The 13,487-nt window shown below is 39.5% G+C and overlaps 1 protein-coding gene across 8 annotated transcripts in view; it reads left to right on the forward strand.

The window, feature by feature from the left end:
• Nucleotides 1–96: 96 nt before the first annotated feature.
• SLC25A40 (solute carrier family 25 member 40) overlaps nucleotides 97–13,487 on the forward strand; it is a 62,887-nt gene continuing 49,496 nt past the window's right edge. For 4 of the 8 annotated variants that reach the window (XM_060304716.2, XM_060304717.2, XM_060304720.2 and 1 more), the window contains exon 1: nucleotides 108–330. The gene's annotated coding sequence lies outside the window, so the exon portion shown is untranslated. Of the gene's footprint in view, nucleotides 331–13,268; nucleotides 13,387–13,487 lie in introns of all 8 variants that reach the window. The other 4 variants (XM_060304719.2, XM_060304722.2, XM_060304721.2 and 1 more) reach the window with 4 other exon arrangements.

Here is a 13,487-nt window from a genome sequence, read left to right on the forward strand (position 1 = left end):
CGCGCGCCCAGCCCCTTGGTGCCCGCCTCCTCGCGCTGCGCATCCGGCCCCTCACACCCCGCCTCCTCGCGCCTGCGCCCCGCCCCCACGGGCCGCGTCTCCGCCCCTGCGCCTTACCCACTGCTACGCCTTCTCGCCCTCAGATCCGCCCCGGGTTCTCGTCGCCGGTGTACTGTACCCGGTACTGGTTTGAAGAGTCTTTGTGGCCCCGAGGTGGCCAAAGGGAGTGAATGCAGTTAGCGCCGCCAGCCAGACCAACTCGCCTCCGAGGTCATTCCCACCTTCTAAGGTTGCCGGGACCGCCTGCCCTTCAGCCGTTTCCTCCACCAGGTACGCTTGCTCCCCCCGGGTCGGCTGTCCCGGCGGCTGGAGGCGCGGCGGCTACGGCCGAGCCGGGACGCAGATTGGGGTGGGGCGGTTGGCGGCGGCGGCAGCCTCTACCCAGCGCGCCCCGAGTCTCAGAGCGCCGTTTTCCCGCGGTCACCGGGCTGGCTGGAGGCAGGCCGCAGAGGGTCTTGGCGGGGAAAGAGTGGCCGGGGGGCGTCGGAGCGAGGGTTGGGCAAGGAGGACCCCGGCCTAGAGCGCGTCCAGGATGCCTTGTGCTTTCTGGTATTTGCGTGCGCTGCTCCGTTGACCTCTGTTGTGCACACCCGAGATTTCGTTTTATTGTGTAGAAGTTTATTTCAACAATAACAGGAAAGGGAATTTGAAATCTCAAGTCTAGGGTTTAGGGTCTGGACCTTGCACCGACCAGCTGTAAAACTTGGGTTAAATTACCTAATCCCTTTGAATATCAGGTTTTTTCATCTCTAAAATGGGATTTGTAGTAAGGATTACATTTAAATGTTTTGGAAAGTAAATTAATTTTGTTTGGTAAGTGGGAAACGCTTCACACAAAAAAAATGGATTTTGGTGTGTTTTTTTCTCGTAAACTTCGTAAGGAGTAAAAGCGTTGAATCTTGTACTATGCTTTACATTCCTTACCTCGTGGACACGATAGTGTCTCGTTGTTTGATGGTTGATTTTTAATTTAGTAGCTAAGGGAAGTTAGTGCCAGTGTTACCGTTTCACAGATAGGTACCTTAAAAGCATAGAAAAGGGTAGATTGTAATACCTTTAGCCAAAATGGAGAACATAAAGAGGTGGTTCAGGTTTGGTAAGGGAAATGAGTTTTGCTGTGGATGATCTTAGTTTGGGGAGACGATAATGGATCTATTTTTATTAGACACCGGGTAATAATTTGTAATTCAGGAGAGATGTCTGGGAGAGAGTGGGGATGGTCAGGAGAGGGAAGACTGATTTGAGAGACGTCATACAGACCAGTCGCTGATTCTCAGTCATGGGGTGATGCCTAAGAGGTTATCAGATCTTAAAAGGCAGGAGGTGTAGTTTGAACAACACTAGAATTTCTATTTGGGAAAAACAATCTTTTCAAAATGTAAGCTACCAAAAGAGCACATGATTTTTATGTTTATAAAAAGTCTTAAAAGATTGAGAAACACTAGTGTAGAAGGTAGTTAAAGCCACGGGAGGAAATGGAAATTGCCCAGGAGAGCATGTGAAATAAGAGAGGTAGTGGTGAGCGGAGGATGATGAGCTAGTGAAGGAGACGGAGAAAAGGCCACAGAGTTAGGAAGAGAACTGGGAACTAATCTTCAAATGTCACAGAATTACAAACTTTGGGATCGTGCAGGCTTCACTAACTATATGGTTTTGGGTAACTTTGATCCTAAATTTTAATATCTGAAAATGGAGGTAATAAACACTTCTCAGACGTTGTGAGAATTAATTGAAACATTTTTGGAACCTTAATTAGTACAGTGCCTGGCACAGAGTGAGAGCTGAGTTAGTGCTGTCATTCTGGTGAACTCTATATATCAGCCTCTCTCCATCTTCAAGCGTTCCAAAAGGCTAAGACTTGAAAAATAGGCCTTCGATTCTGGTGTTTAAGATGTCATTGGTTCCTTAGTGAGAATTTCAGGAGATGGCTAAGGTAAGTACTAGATAAAAAAGATAGGCTTGAAGTGGAGATGGGTTGACTATACTCTTGCAAAAAATTTGTCAGTGTAGGAAATTATCATGATAGGAAGGGAAGATAGGGTCTTTGGAAGGTTTAGGGGATATGGGAAAGATAGGTTTCTGTTGAAGAAAATAAAAACAGGAAGCCCATTTTATGTTCCAGTGAAAGATGAGGTACCTTTCTTATTTACTACAATGAGGAAGGACAGTAACATAGTGGCACCCTAGGCTTTTAGACACACCCTTGACTGCACTGCAGGAGATAATGTCAAGCTGTGAATAAGCAGAAAGTTTGTTTTGCTGGACAGTGTTAGAAATTTTTTGATCTGTAACCCAAGGACAATTTAAAAAAAATTATTATTGGAACTCAAATCTTGTAGTAGCCACCAGAAGAAGGATGTGGTCATATATCTATGGCCTGTAAACATAGAAACCTCCTTACTATCATGCAAATAATCAGGGCTATTGGTCAAAGAATAAGATTTATTTAAAGTATGTCTTGAGATGTGCTTCAGGTGAAAGGTATACATGCAAGAAGAAATAAATGGGGGCAGCGTTACTTGTGAAAAGTTGCTTAAAGAATTCTATTAAACAAAGTTGGAAAACATTGAGTAGAATCATGGTCTAAGTAAATGAATGTTTGACTGTGAATCAAGAGAAAATGAATTTCATTCAGTACTGGCTCTATTCCTAGGTAGTTTTATGACCTTGGGCAAATACTAACCTTGCCATACTACAATTTCCTCATCTGTAAATGAAAATAATGTGCTCTATCTACTCCACAACTTTCTGTAATTATCCAATGAGGCCTTAATTTGCTTTTTCAGACTGCCTCATGAATATACAAGTATAATTTTTATTCTAGAGTCTAGACAAATGGATTTATTCATTTTTCTGCAATACCACTTTCCTTATTTCTTTTCCTTAAGCCTCTCCACCTGGCTCACAGGTGTTCCTCTTTCCTTTTCATAACAAGCCTGACTTAGCCTTTATCTCCTGCTCATTTGGGGACTTGAGTAATAGTCCAGTTTGATTTATTTGCCAGCTCTTGATATATTATTTCCTGGAATGTGTTCTGTTGCTATTGTTATTAATTAATTTTCATATTTTAGAGTCTCATTACCCTGGTGAATTGGAGGGTCTAAGGTTTTTCTGAGATTAAGTTCTTAGTTTTGGAAGCTAAGCATATGAAGGGATAGAGTTGGTTAGTGGCTGTGGCGCTGGAGTCCGTGTCTCAGGTGAGGCTGGGCTGGGAAACCAAGGAAAATTCAGCATATCAAGTCCCTGAACATAACCTAAGAGAAGGGTCAAAAATGGAGAATAAGCAAGACAGGAAAATTCAAAATTTGAGAGTGAATCACGTTGAGACAGTATAATTCAGAGGCTGCTGTGGTACCTGTCGGAGCTGTTAAGAATACTGAGTTGGTTCATAGGTTGTATTACATTCTGAACTAGATTGTAAATTCCTTTAGGATATTACACAATACATATTTGGCAGTGATTTTTTTCTGACTTTTTTGGGTCTTCATTGCTGTGTGTGGGCTTTCTTTAGTTGCGGCGAGCGGGGGCTACTCTTCAGTGCGCGGCTTCTCATTGCGGTGGCTTCTTGTTGCAGAGCACGGGCTCTAGAGCGCAGGCTCAGTAGTTGTGGCGCACGGGTTTAGTTGCTCCGCGGCATGTGGGATCTTCCCGGACCAGGGATCAAATCCGTTTCCCCTTTATTGGCAGGCGGATTCTTAACCACTGCACCACGAGGGAACTCCCAGCCATGGTTATAAAACAATCTACCTTCCTAGCCCACTTTTTTTTTTCCTTTTATATTGATTGAGCACCTGCAGTGGGCTAGGCCCAGTGAGACTTGTTTACTTTAAGACTCCCATTGAAGTCTCATCATGTAAGTTTTAAAAATTTCTAGTATGTTTTATAATCCACATACAATAAAGTGCACCCATTTTAAGCGTACGGATTGATGAGTTCTAACAAATATGTATATCCATGTAATTACCAACCCCCATCAAAATAAAGAACATTTCTGTCACCACAGAAAGTTATTTCACTCCTTGTTCCAATCTCCCTTCACCAGTGGTAACCACTCTTCTGATTTCTAATATCATAAATAATTTTTCCTGTATTTCAACTTCATATAAATGGAATCATGTAATTTATATGCTTTGCATCTCCATTATTTTGCATAACATATTTTCATGATTCATCCATGTTGCTACATGTATCAGTGGTCCATTCCTTTTTATTGTTGAGTAGCATTCCATTCTGTGAATATACCACAGTTTACCCATCCCCTCTTGATGGGTATTTGGGTTATTTCTAATTTGGGGCTATTATGAATAATGCTGCTATGAACATTTGTATATAGGTCTTTTTGTGGACATAGGCTTTTATTTGTCTTGGAATTGATAGATCATATGTTTACTGAATGTTTAACATGGTGAGAAACTACAGAAGTTTTTAGTAACTGTTCCTTGCAGCAATGTATGAGAGTCCCAGTTGTTAAACATCCTTGTCACTCACTGGGTGTGAACTGGTTATCTCACGTAGTTTTTTAAAAAATTGAGATGAAATTCCCTAACATAAAATTCATTTCAACTATCTTGAAGTGTATAATTCAGTGACTTTCAGTGTATTCACAGTGTTGTGCAACGATCACCACCATATAATTCCAGACATTTTCAATACTTCAAAAAGAAACCCAGTACTCATTAGGCGGTCATTCCTTATCCCCCCCCACCCCCCAACCTGTGGGAACTACTAATCTGCTTTCTGTTTCTATGGATTTGCCAATTATGGACATTTCATATTGATATAAATGGCATAATAAAATAAGTGTTTTTTTATGCCTGGCTTCTTTCATTTTCAGGAACTGCCAAGCTTTTCCACAGTGGCTGCATCATTGTACATTACCACCAGCAGTGTAAAAGGTTGCCTATTTCTCCACATCCTCACCTACACTTGTTATATTTCCTTTTTGTTTTTTAATTATAGCTTTCCTAATGGCTGTGAAGTGGTATCTCATCGTGGTTTTAATTTGCATTTCTCCAATGATCAGTGATGTTGAGCATCTTTTCATGTGTTACTTGGCCATTAGTATATCTTCTTTGAATAAGTGTCTTTTCAGGTCCTTTGCCCATTTTTTAATTGGGCTCTTGTCTTTTTGTTGTTGAGTTGTAAGTGTTCTTAAAGATTTTGTAGGGCTTCCCAGGTGGCGCAGTGGTTGAGAGTCCGCCTGCCGATGCAGGGAACGTGGCCATTATATACTAGACTCTTATCAGATAGATATGCAAAAATTTTCTCCAATCCTGTGGCTTGTCTTTTCACTTTTTTGGCAGTGTCCTGTGATACACAAAAGTTTTAATTTTGATAAAATTCAATTTTATGTTTTTCTTCTGTTTCTTGTACTTTTAGTGTCATATTTAGGAAACTATTGCCAAATCCAAGGTCATTTGGCTTTACTTCATCTTCTAAGAGTTTTGTAGTAGCTTAGGTCTTTGACCCATTTTAAGTTAATTTGTGTATATTGTGTGAGCTAAGGGTCCAGCTTCATTCTTTTGCATGTGGATATCCATTTGTCCCAGCACCATTTCTTGAAAAGACTGTTGAAAATCAGTTGACCATAGATGTATGAGGTTGTTTGGGACTATCAGTTCTATTCCATGATCTATATGTTTAAGCTGCTTCCACACTGCTTTGATTACTGGTAGCCTTATAGTAAGTTTTGAAATTGGGAAGTCTGAGTCCTTTAAATTTGTTCTCCTTTTTCAGGATTGTTTTGGTTATTGAAAGGGTCTTGAAATTTCATATGAATTTTAGAGTCAGCTTATTCATTTCTACAAAAGAGCAGTTGGAATTTTGAGAGTGATTGCATTGAATTTGTATAGTATTGCCATCTTAACAGTATTATGGGTTCCTATCCATGAACACAGGATGTTTTCCCCCTTACTTAAGTCCGCTTTAGTTTGTTTCAGCAATGTTCCGTAATTTTCATTGTACACACGTTTGAACTGTGCAGGTCCACTTATATGTGGATTTTTTTTTTCATTAAATATGTACTGCAGTACTACATGGTCTGCAGTTGTTTGAATCCAAGGAAGCTCAGATACAGGAGGCCAGAGGGCATAACTATAAAGTTATGCTCAGGTGCTTTCTAACTGGAATTGTTTTCTTAGTTTCATTTCCAGATTGTTAATTGCTATATAGAATTACAATTGATTATTATATGCTGATTTTGTTTGCTGAATTTATTTATTAGCTCTGATAGGTTTTTTTGGTGGATTCTTAGGAGTTTTCAAGAGATAAAATCTAGTCATCTGTGAATAGAGATAGTTTTACTTCTTTCTTTCAAGTCTGGATGTCTTTGTTTTTATTGCTTAATTGCCGCTAGCTGGAACTTCCATGATTAGCAAGAAAGCAGACGTCTCTGTCTTTTTCCTAATGTTAGGGGGAAAGCTTTCAGTCTTTCTCCATTAAGTATGATGTTATATGTGGGTTTTTCTTAGGTGCCCTTTATCATGTTGATGAAATTCCCTTCTTTTCCTACATTTTTGAGCGTTTGTATCATGAAAAGATGTTGGATTTTTTTTTTCAATTTTTACTGTAATAACAGTTCATCATGTGGTTCTGTTTATCTCATTAGTATGGTGAATTCCATTGATTGATTTTCGTAAGGTGAACCACCTTTGCATGTTTGGGGTTAAATCCAACTTGGTCATGGTGTAAATTGTTTTAATATAAGGCTGGATTTAGTTTACTAGTATTTTGTGGAGAACTTTTGCATCTATGTGAAACTGCACAACTCAGATGGGACTCGAACCCAGCCAAAACTCAGATTGGGACTTGAACCCACAGGCTGAGACTTTTGCTCAGCCAAAACTCAGTCAGACTGGGACTGGAACCCACTGTCTTCTGATTGAGATCGCACACCTGGTCTCAGGACTTAATGAAGCTCAGGTTCTTTCTGTCTCGTAGCAGAAAGATTTCAGTGAGAGACAAAGTTATAGATAAGAAGTGGATTTATTTAGAGAGATACACATTCCATAGACAGAATGAGGTCTGTCTCAAAAGGTGAGAGTGGCCCAGAATATGGGGAGGTTAGTTTTTACGGGCCCGGGTAATTTCATAGGATTATTCCAACTATTTCGGGGAAGGGGCGGGGATTTCTAGGAATTGGGCTGCCACCCACTTTTTGTCCTTTTATGGTCAGCCTCGGAACTGTCATGACACCCGTGGGTGTGTCATTTAGCATGCTAATGTATTACAATGACAGTATGATGAGGCTCAAGGTCTATTGGAAGTGGAATCTTCCACCATCTTGGACCTAGTTGGTTTTAACCAGTTTATGTTGTATCCTCAACGGCTCTGTAATTTTTTTTTTTTTTTTTTTGCGATACGCGGGCCTCTCACTGTTGTGGCCTCTCCCGTTGCGGAGCCTGTGCTCCGGACGCACAGGCTCAGCGGCCATGGCTCACGGGCCTAGCCACTCCGCGGCATGTGGGATCTTCCCGGACCAGGGCACGAACCCGTGTGCCCTGCATCGGCAGGCGGACTCTCAACCACTGTGCCACCAGGGAAGCCCTCTGTCATTCTTTAAGAGTTGTGCCCTGCCCTCTTCCCTCCTGTTTCATATGATACATTATTAGTCTGTAGTTTTCAAGTGATGTCTTTTTATGGCTTTGGTATCAGAGTAATATTTGTTTTATAGAATGAGTTAGAAAGTATTCCCTTTCTTCTTGAATCACTTTTGGTACTTTGTATGTTTCTAGGAATTTGTTTATTTCATCTAGGTTAAATGATTTGTTGACAGATACTTGTTTGTAATATTCTCCTATAATAATTTTTATTTCTGTAAAGCTGGTGGTAATATCTCTACTTTCATGCCTGATTTTACTAATTTGAGTCTTCTCATTTTTCTTGGTCAGTTTAGCTGAATGTTAACTTTGGTGATCCTTTTAAAGAAGCAACTTTTGGTTTCATTGATTCTCTATGGTTTTTCTTCTATTTTGTTTATTCACATTCTAATCTGTACTATTTCTTTCCTCTTCTTGCTTTGAGTTTAGGTAACTCTTCTTTTTGGGGGTTCCATAAGGGGGATTTTAGGCCATTGATTTGAGAGATCTTTCTTTTTTTTTAATGTAGGCTTTTACAACTATAAATTTCCCTCTTAGCACTGCATTCGTTGCATTCCCTACGTTTTGATATGTTGTATTTTCATTCATTTCAAGATGTTTTCTAATTTACCTTGTAATGGATTCTTTGACCTATTGGTTATTTAAGAGTGTATTGTTTCATTCAACATTTTTTAATTTTCCAAATTTCTTTTTGATACTGATTTCTTATTCTACTGTGGTCAGAGAAGATGCTTTGTATTATTTTAGTCTTTTTAAACTTCTTGAAACTTTTTTTGTGCCCTAACGTACGATCTGTCATGGAGAATATTCCATGTTCACCTGAGAAGAATGTGTATTTTTCTCGTTTGGTGGAGTATTCTGTGTGTTGTTAGGTCTAGTTGGTTTATAGTATTTGTAAGGCCAAGTGGCCCGAGGCAGGGGAACACAATCAGATTCACAGGTTGCATCAGACCGAAATTCTCCGGACCACCCAGTTCCAGAAACTGCCCTGGAGACATTCCGGACCACCCAGTTCCAGGAACTGACCTGGGGACTTTGAACCCAGCCCAGCCATCCCGCCTTTCGAGGGGCGGGACTAACGGTCCCCCAGGATACCCGAAAAGACCACCAAATAAGGAATACCCTGCGCCCTCCCAGATTCACCACACCCCTTTACCTTCTTTCCCTATAAAATCTTGCCCAACCCTCGCCCAGGTGCGACTTCTCTGGCCCCTTTCTCTCGGACCAGTGAACCTTGCCCGGGAGCGCTCCCTAATAAAGCTCACTTGAAGCTTTCCTCTGTTTCGCGGTGCCGTTTGTTAAGATCCGACCTTACAGTATTGTTTTAAGTTTTCTAGTTCCTTGTTTATCTTTTGTCTAGTTCTGTTCATTATTGAAAGTGAAATATATTGAAGCTTCCAACTATTGTTGGGCCATCTTCTGGTCAGTTTTTGCTTCATATAATTTGGGGCTCTGTTGTTAGGTGTTATATATGTTTATATATGTTTATAATTTTTTTATCTTGATAGATTGACTCTTATATCATCATATAACATTCTTCTTTGTTTTAACAATTTTTGTCTTAAAATTTATTTTGTCTGATATTAGTATTGTCACTCTAGCTCTCTTTTGGTTACCACTTTCATAACATATCTTTTACACTTTTATTTTCGACCTATTTGTGTATTTGGTACTAAAATGAGTTTCTTGTAGACAGCATATAGTTAGATCACTTTTTATATTTAACCTTCCAGTCTCTGTCTCTTAGAGAGTTTAATCCATTTATCTTTAATGAAATTATTCAAATAGAAGGCTTGCATTGCCATTTTGCTCTGTTTTCTGTATGTCATATGTTTTTGTTACTCAGTTCCTTCACTGCCTTCTTTTGTGTTAGACGTTCTAGTGTACTGTTTTGATTGCATTCTCATTTTTTCTGTATATATTTTAGTTATGTTTTTAGTGGTTGTCTTGAGGATTACAATTCACATTTATAACAGTGATTTCAGATTAATAACAACTTGTTTTTAATAATATACAAAAACTTCACTCCTGTATAACTCCATTCCCCCAACCCCCTTACGTTGTTATTGTTATAAATGACATATTGTTACTGTTGTATGTATAACATATATAATGTATGCAATATGTATAAGCACATATATAATGTGCATTTAAATGTGTATATTATAAATATGTAATAAATATAAGTATTATATTTGTATATGTTATGTTGATATATATAGTAAACATATAACATATAAATAAATATGCAATGTTAATGACATTGTATGTTACAAATAACAATGTTATAAATGGCAGTGATTAACATAGATTTTTAATTTTTTAAAAAAATTAATTAATTTATTTTTGGCCACATTGGGTGTTTGTTGCTGCGCACGGGCTTTCTCTAGTTGCGGTGAGCGGGGGCTACTCTTGGTTGTGGCGCGTGGGCTTCTCATTGCCGTGGCTTGTCTTGTTGCAGAGCACGGGCTCTAGGTGCGTCGGCTCAGTAGTTGTGGCACGCAGGCTCAGTAGTTGTGGCTCACGGGCTCTAGAGCACAGGCTCAGTAGTTGTGGCACATGGGCTTAGATGCTCCACGGCATGTGGGATCTTCCCGGACCAGGGCTCAAACCCATGTCCCCTGTGTTGGCAGGCAGATTCTTAACCACTGTGCTACCAGGGAAGCCCTTAATTATTGTTTTATATAATTGTATTTTAAGTCATTAGAAGGGAAAAAGAGGAATTACTAACCAAAAATCCATTAATGCAGACTTTTATGTTTATGTATGTAGTTGCCTTTACTTATGTACTATTCTTTTACTTTCAATCTGTTTTTGTGTTTGAATATAAAATAGGTCTCTTATAGATAGGGTATACTTTGATTTTTTCAAAATTCTGCCAATTTTTGCCCTTTATTGGATTGTTTAATCCATTTTACATTTAAAAGGATTTATGTCTGCCATTTTTCTATTTGTTTCTGTACATTTGTATAGTCACATTCTTCCTTTATTACTGCCTTCACTTGTTTTAAATAGATGTTTTCTCATATACCATTTTAGTTTTCTTGTCTCTTCTATTATATTTTTTTGAGTTATTTTCTTAGTGTTTGCCTACAGAATTATAATTAGTATTTTAATTTATAACAATCTGGTTCAGATTAGTATGATTTTAACTTCAACAGTATATGGCTCCATTCCCTTCCCCCTTCCTTTGTGCTATTGTTGTCATACAAATTACATCTTTATAATATTGAATGCCTATCAATAAAGATTTATTTTATTGCTTTATCCAGTTTTCTTTTATATTCATCTATGTTGTTACCTTTGCCAGTGCTCTTTGTTTCATCATATGAATTCCAGTTACTACCTAGTGGTGTGTTTCATTTTATCCTGACTGGATTCCTCCTAGTATTTCTTGTAGGACAAGATCAGTAGTGACAAGTTCTATCTGATTTTGTTTATCTGGGAATATCTTAACTTTTTTCTCAATTTTGGAGGATAATTTTGTTAGGTATAGAATTCTTCGTTAAGTTTTTTGTTCACTGCTTGAAAATGGTATTCCACTGCCTTCTGGTCTCCATGGTTTTAGATATGAAATCAGCTTTTAATCATTGAAGATCCTTTTAATATAATGAATTGCTCCTCTCCCTGCTTTCAGAATTCTCATTGTATTTGGCTTTTGGCAGTTTGATTATAAGGTTCTCAGTGTGGCTTTCTTTCAGTTTATCCTACCAGGAATTTGGTGAGCCTCTTGGATGTATAGTTTCTTTTTCTTCTCCCCCCCAGCCCCCCCCCCATTAATCAAAGTTGGGAAGTTTTTGGCTTGTATTCTTTCCCTTTCTATCCTCTCCTGGGACTCTCATTATGTGTAGGTTGGTATGCTTGATAATGTCACACAGGTCTCTGAGACCGTTCATTTTTCTTCATTCTTTTTCTTTTTATTTCTCAGATTGAGTGATCTCAATTGATCTTTCTTCAGGTTTGCTGATTCTTTCTTCTGCCCCCTCATATATGCTATTGAATCTCTCTAGTGAATTGTTACAGTTTTTAGTTTAATTGTTTGTTTCTGCTTTTTTTGGTTTTAATTTGCTCTTTTTCTGGTTTCTTAGGGGAGGTGCTTAGATCATTGGTTTTTAGATTTTTTCTAATATAAGCATATAATGCTATAAATTTCCTTGTAAGCTCTGCTTTAGCGCATTTCACAATTTTTGGCAATTCTTGTCATTTTCTACTTCCATATAGGTTTGGGGAAGTATTTTATCAAATCCACAAATGAAAAAAAATTGGGGATTTTAGTTGTGATTCCTGTGAATTTATAATCTGGAAGAATTGATATATTCATAGCATTCATTATTTCAGTTCATGAAGTGGTATTTTTTTAAATTAATTAATTTATTTTTGGCTGTGTTGGGTCTTTGTTGCTGCACGCGGGCTTTCTCTAGTTGTGGTGAGCGGGGGCTGCTCTTTGTTGAGGTGTGCGGTCTTCTCATCACGGTGGCTTCTCTTGTTGTAGAGCATGGGCTCTAGGTGCGCGGGCTTTAGTAGTTGTGGCATGTGGGCTCAGTAGTTGTGGCTTGTGGGCTCTAGAGCACAGGCTCAGTAGTTGTGGTGCATGGGCTTAGCTGCTCCATGGCATGTGAGATCTTCCAGGACTGGGGCTTGAACCTGTGTCCCCTGCATTGGCAGGCGGATTCTTAACCACTGAGCCACCACGGAAGTCCGAAATCGTATTTTTTTTTTATATTAAGACTTCTTAACAAAATTTTACTTTTTTAATTGAAGTAGAGTTGATTTACAGTGTTGTGCTAATCTCTGCTGTATAGCGAAGTGACTCAGTTATACACATAGACGTTCTTTTTTTTTTTTTTTTTTTTTTTTGCGGTACGCGGGCCTCTCACTGTTGTGGCCTCTCCCGTTGCGAAGCGCAGGCTCAGCAGCCATGGCTCACGGGCCCAGCCGCTCCACGGCATGTGGGATCTTCCCGGACCGGGGTATGAACCCGTGTCCCCTGCATTGGCAGGTGCACTCTCAACCACTGCGCCACCAGGCAAGCCCCGTTCTTTTTTTTATATTCTTTTCCATTATGGTTTATCACAGGATATTGAATATAGTTCCCTGTGCTATACAGTAGGACCTTGTTTATCCATCCCATATATAATAGTTTACATCTGTTTATCCCAAACTCCCAGACCTTCCCTTCACCACCCACTTCCCCCTTGGCAACCACAAGTCTGTTGTCTATGTACGTGAGTGTGTTTCTGTTTTGTAGATAGGTTCATTTGTGCCATATTTTATTTTATTTTTTATTTTATTTTATTTTTTTTTGCGGTACGCGGGCCTCTCACTGTTGTGGCCTCTCCCGCTGCAGAGCACAGGCTCCGGACGCGCAGGCTCAGCGGCCATGGCTCACAGGCCCAGCCGCTCTGCGGCATGTGGGATCTTCCCAGACTGGGGCACGAACCCATCCCCTGCATCGGCAGGCGGACTCTCAACCACTGCGCCACCAGGGAAGCCCTTATTTTATTTTTTTTAAAGATTTTTTTTTTTTGAGGTGGACCATTTTTTAAAGTCTTTATTGAATTTGTTATAGTATTGCTTCTGTTTTTATGTTTTGGTGTTTTTGGCCGCAAGGCATGTGGGATCTTAGATCCCTGACCAGGGATCGAACCCGCAGCCCCTGCATTGGAAGGTGAAGTCTTAACCACTGGACCACCAGGGAAGTCCCTGTGCCATATTTTAGATTACACACGTAAGTGATACATGATATTAGTCTTTCTCTTTCTGACTTACTTCACTTAATACGATCATCTCTAGTTGCATCCATGTTGCTGCAAATGGCGTTATTTCGTT

The sequence above is a fragment of the Globicephala melas genome, chromosome 9 (genome assembly GCF_963455315.2).
Source record: "Globicephala melas chromosome 9, mGloMel1.2, whole genome shotgun sequence".
Classification (NCBI taxonomy): domain Eukaryota; kingdom Metazoa; phylum Chordata; class Mammalia; order Artiodactyla; family Delphinidae; genus Globicephala; species Globicephala melas.